Source organism: Mauremys reevesii, linkage group 12 (assembly GCF_016161935.1).
Source record: "Mauremys reevesii isolate NIE-2019 linkage group 12, ASM1616193v1, whole genome shotgun sequence".
NCBI classification, from domain to species: Eukaryota; Metazoa; Chordata; order Testudines; family Geoemydidae; genus Mauremys; species Mauremys reevesii.
The window spans coordinates 21,132,306-21,141,783 of NC_052634.1; the positions used below are offsets into that span (position 1 = coordinate 21,132,306).

Here is a 9,478-nt window from a genome sequence, read left to right on the forward strand (position 1 = left end):
CCCCGTGCCTAGATACCCCTCCGTCTGTCCTCCGCCCGCAACGGCACATCCCCCTGCGCGCCGTACCCCAGCCCAGCTCCCCCAGCCTAGAGACCCCTCCCACTGACCTCGCCCCGCAAAGGCACCGCCCCCTGCACGCCGTACCCTTGCCCAGCTCCCCCCGCCTAGAGACCCCTCCCGCTGACCTCCCCCCGCAACGGCAGAGCCCCCTGCACGCCGTACTCCTGACCAGCTCCCTTTGCCTAGAGACCCCTCCCGCTGACCTCCCCCCTCAACGGCACAGCCCCCTGCACGCTGCATCTCTGACCAGCTCCTTTGCCTAGAGACCCCTCCCGCTGACCTCCCACAACGGCACAGCCCCTGCACGCCGTGCCCCGCCCAGCTCCCCTGCCTAGAGACCCCTCCCGCCGACCTCCCCTCGCAACGGCACAGCCCCCTGCACACCGTACACCTGACCCGCTCCCTTTGCCTAGAGACCCTCCCGCTGACCTCGCCCCTCAACGGCACAGCCCCCTGCATGCCGTACCCCCGCCCAGCTCCCCCCGCCTAGAGACCCCTCCCGCTGACCTCTCCCCACAACGGCACAGCCCCGTGCGCTCCGTACCCCTGCACAGCTCCCCCAGCCGAGAGACCCTCCCGCTGACCTCTCCCCACAACGGCACAGCCCCTGCGCTCCGTACCCTGCCCAGCTCCCCTGCCTAGAGACCCTCCCGCTGACCTCCCCGCAACGGCACAGCCCTCTGTATGCCGTGCACCCTGCCCAGCTCCCCCCGCCTAGAGACCCCTCCCGCTGACCTCCCCCCACAACGGCACAGCCCCCTGTACGCCGTATCCCTGCCCAGCTCCCCTGCCTAGAGACCCCACCCGCTGACCTTCCCCGCAACGGCACAGCCCCTGCACGCCTGCACTCTGCCCAGTTCCCCTGCCTAGAGACCCCTCCCTCTGACCTCTCCCCACAACGGCACAGCCCCCTGCGCTCCGTACCCCTGCCCAGCTCCCCCCGCCTAGAGACCCCTCCCGCTGACCTCCCCCAACGGCACGGCCCCTGCGCTCCGCACTCCCGCCCAGCTCCCCGCCTAGAGACCCTCCCGCCAACCTCCCCAACGGCACGGCCCCTGCGCGCCGTGCCGCCCAGCTCCCCGCCTAGAGACCCTCCCGCTGACCTCCTCGCAACGGCACAGCCCCTGCGCGCTGCACCCGCACAGCTCCCCGCCTAGAGACCCTCCCGCTGACCTCCTCGCAACGGCACAGCCCCTGCACGCCGTGCCCTGCCCAGCTCCCGTGCCTAGAGACCCCTCCCGCTGACCTCCCCGCAACGGCACATCCTCTGCGCGCCGCACCCGCCCAGCTCCCCCAGCCTAGAGACACCTCCCACTGACCTCCCCCCGCAAAGGCACCGCCCCCTGCACGCCGTAGCCTTGCCCAGCTCCCCCCGCCTAGATACCCCTCCCGCTAACCTCCCACAACGGCACAGCCTCCTGCGCGCTGCACCCGCCCAGCTCCCCTGCCTAGAGACCCCTCCCGCCGACCTCCCGCAACGGCACGGCCCCATCACGCCGCACTCCCGCCCAGCTCCCCGCCTAGAGACCCTCCCGCCAACCTCCCCAACGGCACGGCCCCTGCGCGCTGCACTCGGCCATCTCCCCTGCCTAGAGACCCTCCCGCCGACCTCCCCCCGCAACGGCACATCCCCCTGTACGCCGTACCCCTGACCAGCTCCCTTTGCCTAGAGACCCCTCCCGCTGACCTGCCCCCACAACGGCACAGCCCCCTGCACGCTGCACTCCCGCCCAGCTCCCCTGCCTAGAGACCCTCCCGCTGACCTCCTCGCAACGGCACAGCCCCTGCACGCCGTACTCCTGACCAGCTCCCCTGCCTAGAGACCCCTCTCGCTGACCACCCCTCGCAACGGCACAGCCCCCTGCACGCCGTACCCCTGCCCAGCTCCCCCCGCCTAGAGACCCCTCCCGCTGACCTCTCCCCACAACGGCACAGCCCCCTGCGCTCCGTACCCCTGCCCAGCTCCCCCAGCCTAGAGACCCCTCCCGCCGACCTCCCCACGCAACGGCACAGCCCCTGCGCTCCGCACCCTGCCCAGCTCCCCTGCCTAGAGACCCTCCCGCCGACCTCCCGCAACGGCACAGCCCCTGCGCCCGCACCCTGCCCAGCTCCCCTGCCTAGAGACCCTCCCGCTGACCTCCCCGCAACGGCACAGCCTCTGTATGCCGCACTCTGCCCAGCTCCCCGCCTAGAGACTCCTCCCGCTGACCTGCCCCACAACGGCACAGCCCCTGCACGCCGCACTCCTGCCCAGCTCCCCTGCCTAGAGACCCTCCCGCTGACCTCCCCGCAACGGCACAGCCCCTGCACGCCGCACTCCCTGCCCAGCTCCCCTGCCTAGAGACCCCTCCTCTGACCTCCCCACAACGGCACAGCCCCTGCACTGCACTCCCGCCCAGCTCCCCGCCTAGAGACCCCTCCCGCCAACCTCCCCAACGGCACGGCCCCGCGCGCCGCACTCCCGCCCATCTCCCCTGCCTAGAGACCCTCCCGCTGACCTCCTCGCAACGGCACAGCCCCTGCGCGCTGCACCCGCCCAGCTCCCCGCCTAGAGACCCCTCCTCTGACCTCCTCGCAACGGCACAGCCCCTGCACGCCGCACTCCCAGCCCAGCTCCCAGCCTAGAGACTCCTCCCACTGACCTCCCCCCGCAACGGCTCAGCCCCCTGCGCACCGTACCCCTGCCCAGCTCCCCCCGCCTAGAGACCCCTCCCGCTGACCTCTCCCCGCAACGGCACAGCCCCCTGCACGCCGTACCCCCGCCCAGCTCCCCCTGCCTAGAGACCCTCCCGCCGACCTCCCCGCAACGGCACGGTCCCCTGCACGCCGTACTCCCGCCCAGCTCCCCGCCTAGAGACCTTCCCGCCGACCTCGACGGCACGGCCCCTGCGCGCTGCACTCCCGCCCAGCTCCCCGCCTAGAGACCCCTCCCGCTGACCACCCTCGCAACGGCACAGCCCCTGCACGCCGCACCCTGCCCAGCTCCCCGCCTAGAGACCCTCCCGCTGACCACCCTCGCAACGGCACAGCCCCTGCGCGCTGCACTCCTGCCCAGCTTCCTGCCTAGAGACCCTCCCGCCGACTTCCGCAACGGCACGGCCCCTGCACGCCATACCCCGCCCAGCTCCCCGCCTAGAGACCCTCCCGCCGACCTCCCCAACGGCACGGCCCCTGCGCGCACTCCCGCCCAGCTCTCCCGCCTAGAGACCCCTCCCGCTGACCTCCTCGCAACGGCACAGCCCCTGCACGCTGCCCCGCCCAGCTCCCCGCCTAGAGACCCTCCCGCTGACCTCCTCGCAACGGCACAGCCCCTGCACGCCGCACTCCTGCCCAGCTCCCCCTGCCTAGAGACCCCTCCCGCTGACCTCCCCATAATGGCACAGCCCCTGCACGCCGTGCTCCTGCCCAGCTCCCCGCCTAGAGACCCTCCCACTGACCTCCCGCAACGGCACAGCCCCTGCGCGCTGCACCTGCCCAGCTCCCCGCCTAGAGACCCCTCCCGCTGACCTCCCCATAACGGCACGGCCCCTGCGATCCGTACCCTGCCCAGCTCCCCATGCCTAGAAACCCTCCCGCTGACCTCCCGCAACGGCACAGCCCCTGCACGCCGTACTCCTGCCCAGCTCCCCCTGCCTAGAGACCCCTCCCGCTGACCTCCCCCCACAACGGCACAGCCCCCTGCACATCGTACTCCTGCCTAGAGACCCCTCCCGCTGGGCTGCACCCCTGCCCAGCTCCCCCACCCACACATCCCCAACTGCCCATTACCCCCTTCACAGTCCCACCATCACAGCTGTACAGCGTCCCATGTTCTGGCCATAAAGTTGACTAATTTCTGAAAAACTGAGTGTAGCATTGGGAGCAGCGTCTGATGTTTTCCTGTCTAGGTCGAAGGAGGTGGGGAAGTAGAATCACTGAGGATATTAGGGTTTCTCCTTTTTGTTTCACCTTTTCCTCCATCCAGCCCTTCCTCCTTTCTCTTTGTCTCTTGCTCCTTTCATGGGCATCCTACTAGATTGAAAGCTGCTTTTCAACTGCAGTGTGAAGACTGTTTCTGTGTGGGGAGAGACAGTGTGTGTGTTGGGGAAGAGTGAGTGTGTTTAGGTAGGTAGGAGCGGATCATTATTATCCCTACTTGAAAGAGGGAGAAGCTAAGGCTGCGAAAGGAGAATTGACTTGTCTTAGGTCACACAGCCAGCCAGTGGCAGAGTTGGGAATAGGACCCAAGAGCCCTGATTTTCAAACTAACCATCGGATCTTGAATTTCAGACATTGAATGACCTTAGTAAAGGGCTCTCAGATGAGCTTCAGACCAACAACAGTGCACAATAAATATTCAGCAAGTATTTGAGGAGAACTGCAATGTTAGAGAGAATCATGAACTGCTCAGAGACAATTAATGCAGAAAGCAGCAAAATTTGTCAAACATATGACTGGTTATGACTTATTTACTTGGTTTTAAAAGAGAAGAACAAGGACCTGAGTCTCCTCCCTGTCAATTACCCCCTGCTCAGCCAATCAGGGTAGAGACTGAGGACGGGAGGCTGAGGGTTCTCACCAGAGAGCCCAAAGGATGGCCCAGGTCACCGTTGGGGATCACTGCCCGAGCACTATTTCAGCCCCACATTTTTGGGTGGACCTCCCACAGTGGGAGCTGCAGAGCACTCCCCCGCAACACACACACACACACACACACACACACACAGAGCTCCTGGTGTTGGGAGGGGAACAGGTGAAAAGACAAAAGAAGCAAGAGACGAAGAGAAAGGAGGGAGGGATGGATGGAGGAAAAGGTGAAACAAAAAGGACAAACCCTAATGACCACAGTGATTCTATGGGACAAAATCCCAGGTGCAGAATAAAATTCTGCCTCCTTAAGCTCGTGTTTTCCATGCCTAGAATTCAACTGTCACCAGATGGATCAGACTGAACAGGTTTCAAACCTCGAGGAGGCTCTTACCTTCTAAACAGGGACGGCTGTTTTCTAGTAAAATCTCTAAAAGGGAAGGAGAAAACTCAAAAGAGGCTCCTCCTGGTGCTCACGTCCGTGAACCCGAATACTCTGTCAGCCCTCAAAGAGAGACCTGGAGAAGGAGACTTGCTGAAGCAAAGCCACAGGGGTCTCTGAGGTTTCCCTCGCCCCTCTCCTGCCTGGATGATGTCAGCATCTCTCTGTGAGGTCACTACCTCCCCACCACCTTGGACCAATAGTCTGAGGTCCTGCAAAAGGCCTTTGTGATGTCACTGCCACACCCCTCCCTTGCTGTGCTAATGTCCTGCCCCTGGCCAGGCACTTCGGAGGTTTGAGCTACTCCCTGTGGATCACCCCATTCAAGGAGCGTTCGTTCTAGGCAGCAAGCCGGTAGTTTTGGATCATCTGCACATTTTGTCAGCTCACTGTTTAGCATATCCTTTATGAATATGTTGACTTGTCCTGGTCCCAGTACAGACACCACTAGTTACCTGTTTCCACCCTGAAAACTGACCATTTATTCCTACCCTTTGTTTCTTGTCTTTTAACCAGTTATTGATCCACGTGAGGACCTTCCGGAGGTGAAAGTAAGTCGGTATGTTCCGGTATGGGGTACCGGCAAGAGCCGGTACGCTGTGCCAGCTCGGCCCGGCTTCCCCAGGCTGGTGATTTAAAGGGCCCAGGACTCCCTGCAGCGGCCGGAGCCCTGGGACCTTTAAATCAACTCCCAAGCCCCCCTGCCAGAGCCCCAGGGAGCAAATCACTGCCGTGGATGCTGCTCTGTCCTGCTCTGTGTTACACTGGGGGGGGGCACCGTTGTCTGAACTGTGGCATCCCCATGACACCCCACCCCTTCCCTAAGGACCCCCACTCACACCACCTCTCCCCCCGAGGCCACACCCACAGACGCCTCTTCCCCAAGACTGCACCCTTCCCCCCCCTCCATTATTTTTCCTAACAGCCAGTAAAGAGTGGTGGGGCCATGGCCCTCTAAACCCCCTGTTCCAGCACCCCTGACACAGAGCTGAGCAGGCAGCAGTGTGTGTGCATGTGTGACAGAGAGTGCTGTGCTGAGCCAGTGAGAGAAGGGGACTGATGTCGGGGCTGTCCCCTGCCTCAGGATTGGTTGCTTCCAGCAGCTGTCTGAACTTAGAGACAGTGTGCGACACACTCACTCTTCCGCAACGCACACACTGTCTCTCCCCACCGCACACACATGCTCTCTACCCCACCATGCACATTGCAGTTGGAAAGCAGCTGGCAATCTAGTAGGATGCCCATGGACCAATCGGATAGAAACCTGCATCCTGTGGTGCTGTACCAGCCCGTGAGGCATTGCAAACCCTTCCCAAAGCACCCTGCAGCCAGCTGCACAGTGGGATGGCTATCCACAATGCACTGCTCTCTGTGGCAATCCAAGAGATGCTAGCATTGATGTGATCTGGTGACACAGGGGCATAGGGCAGACATGCAACAGCTCTTCAATTAAAACACTTTAACTGAAGCCACAGTACTCTTTTATGTAGACGTAGCTTAAGAGTGAGACAAGACCCAGCTCCATTGAAACTAAAGAACGACAACTTCCTACATAGCTGGCAGGATTTGAACCTGCGCAGGAAAACCCCAATGGATTTCTAGTGCATCGCCTTAACCACTCAGTCACAACTACTTGCTAGATATGTGATTTTCACTGCACTCTAGTTCTGTTCTCACTGAGTGATCAATTCCAGTTGTTTCCTCAGACCAGCTTCCACTAGACACACACTGCTGTGCCATTGTGTAAGTGTGTCTATGGCTGAACAGCAAGAATTCCTTCTCCTTTCCCTTCTGGCTGGAGCATGAGGAGAGTGTGTTTGTGGTTAATGAAATTGCTGTAGATTGTTGTCCATTTCCTGCCTTGATCATTCAGACAGTCCCTTTCCCATCATATCCCCAGTACATCAGTGATTGCGATAGCAGAGGGCAGGTTTTCTCTGGGGCACTGAGCTTTGCCAGGGGATTGGTGGCTCCTTTCTTTCCTCACCTTGGAGTAAACTCAGTTTTTTATTCCATCCTTGATGTTTCATGGAATAACAACAGATGAGCACAGAAAGAGGTGGACAGGGTGGGTCTCTGGGGAGGGGCAGAGAGGTTTGAGAGGTGGGCAGGGCAGGGGAGGGTGCAGAGAGCAAGCGAAAACTTGACGTAATGCTCCAGATGTGGCCTCACCAGTGCTGAATAGAGGAGAATAATCACTTCCCTTGATCTGCTGGCAACGCTCCTACTAATCCAGCCCAATATGACCAGTTACCCATATTGAATGCAGACACAGCAATATTTGATACATTGGTTCCTGTCCATTCAGGAGGTTATTTCCCACCTATTCATAAATAATGAATCTGCTATAAGCGGAGGGGAGAGAACTGTCCCGTCTGTGCAGTTAATTCATCTCCCCAAGAGGTCGTAGCTATGTCAGTGGGGGGAAGCTATGCTGGTGGGTGTGCAAGCTGTGGTGTCTACATGTGTATGTAAAGTTTAATCAAACCCCATTTTAAAAACTCCTGTGGACTGGGAATAGAAAAGGAGCTCTCTGAGGCAGAGCCCGTCCTTCAAAATCGTTAAGATCACTGACTTGCCTAGGCAATTGCTGGGGAGAGGGTATAGCTCAATGGTAGAGTGTTTGACTGCAGATCAAGTGGTTCTTGGTTCAACTCCAAGTGCCCCCTTTCAAGCCTGTTCCTTCAACAAAAAAATGGCATATCTGTTTCTCTTATGTTCAGGAGCTCCACTGAAGAGGGATGCCTGAAATGAATAGAAACACTCAATGTTTTCCTGTGCAAATGCATAAAAACCTAGCAAACATGTCCCCCAGCTGAAATCAGTTCCAATCCTCTAAGTGTCTAGTTTATGTTTTCATCAATTAAACAAAGGCACATGAAGACACATTTGCAGGTCCTTGGCCTCCATGGGCTACAATGTGTAGAAGAACAAGAACCACATCCACTTGGGAGGCATGGACTAGTCTGTATTACATTTGGTAAGTAAGTTGCCATTGGGACTGAAAACTCTACTGGGGGTGGACAGGAGCCTTTTACAAAAATAAAATAACCAAGATTTACCAAACTCCCTGTTACACATTCAATCCTCTCTTTGTGCACACGGCATCAATTGGGGCTCTAATAAATGGCAGCCTTCCTTTAACACAGATCATTGTTCCTTGTAACTTTCAGATACATTCAAATGGCAGCTGTTTACAGGTCATGTGCTGCTAGTTCATGAGCAGCAGCAGAGTCTCTGTACGTTTACCAACCATAGAGCTGGGTGTGTCTGCATCCAAGTAACTGCAGAGTCAGTGTAGTACAGACAGTTAATTGCACAGTCTCACTTTCTGGTCTCATTCATCATTTGGGTAGAAACAGCAATGGTTTGGTGGGTTTTGTTTTTTTCCCCCTTCGTTTTCTCCTAAGGAATGTGTGATCTTGAGCATGTTAGTTTCAGTTCCCTGTGGGTCGGGAAAATTCCATCTCCTTGAAATAGCTGGGGAAGTGACCTGTTTGTATAACCTAAAATAAAGGAACTTTTAAAGAAGAAACTGCTTTACAAATATGCTGGGATAAAAACAGTAAATTCCACGGTCAGACACCAGGCCAGGATCAATTGATGGGGCCAGGATCAATTAATTACAGAAGAAATAAACTCTTGGGAAGTAGCTGTAATTTGTCCCCAAACCTTTCCTTGTTCTCATATGCTATCAGGGATTCTCTTCTAGAGGGCAGAGTTAGGGTCATCTGGGCATGTACCCTCACTCTGTATTCCCTGTTTTTCCAGAGTTTGAGTTTTACTGAACTCGATGTTCTGGAAGGTAAGCGATAGTCACAGTCAAGGTTAACTCTCTGTTAAAAAAGGTTTTGTTAGTGACAAATAATGAGACCAATCCCTCACTGCAGTAATTCCACGGACTTCAGTGTACTCTTTCCCCATTTCTAGTTCCAAAAAAAATAAGCAAATTAAAACAACCTTGAGAACTAAAATGCTGTAAGAAAGTGGAAATTTTAGTAGCTCAAATAATTCAGTTTCTTCTGTGTCTTGTGCATGTGTAAATGGCACAACACATTAATTTATAAGCACATCTTTCTTAACTTCTTTAAATATTCTGTAGTACATTGACTATATCGAGTTGTTCAATGCAATGAGGTTTTCATGCATTGCCTCATACATATTTTTCATATTATGTAAATGAACACAACTCATTGAACACAAAATTGTGTATTTCATGCTGTGAACTGTCGGTAGCTCAAATTAATAGGTTTATTTTCTCTCTCTCTCTCTGTGAGGCACAACAAAATAATTGAGTGATGCTGAAAATGTTCCCTTCTCCTCCAGAACTGCCTTGGAATCACCTTCCCTTTGTAGATTAATCTGCCCCTGTGTCTCTACAAGGAAAATATAGTTTCTATGAAAAAGACC

At 56.9% G+C, this 9,478-nt stretch overlaps 1 non-coding gene across 1 annotated transcript; it reads left to right on the forward strand.

Annotated features, from left to right (window-relative positions):
- Window positions 1-7,665: 7,665 nt before the first annotated feature.
- TRNAC-GCA lies at window positions 7,666-7,737 on the forward strand. The gene has a single exon. It is a non-coding gene; the product is annotated as a tRNA-Cys (tRNA).
- Window positions 7,738-9,478: the final 1,741 nt, after the last annotated feature.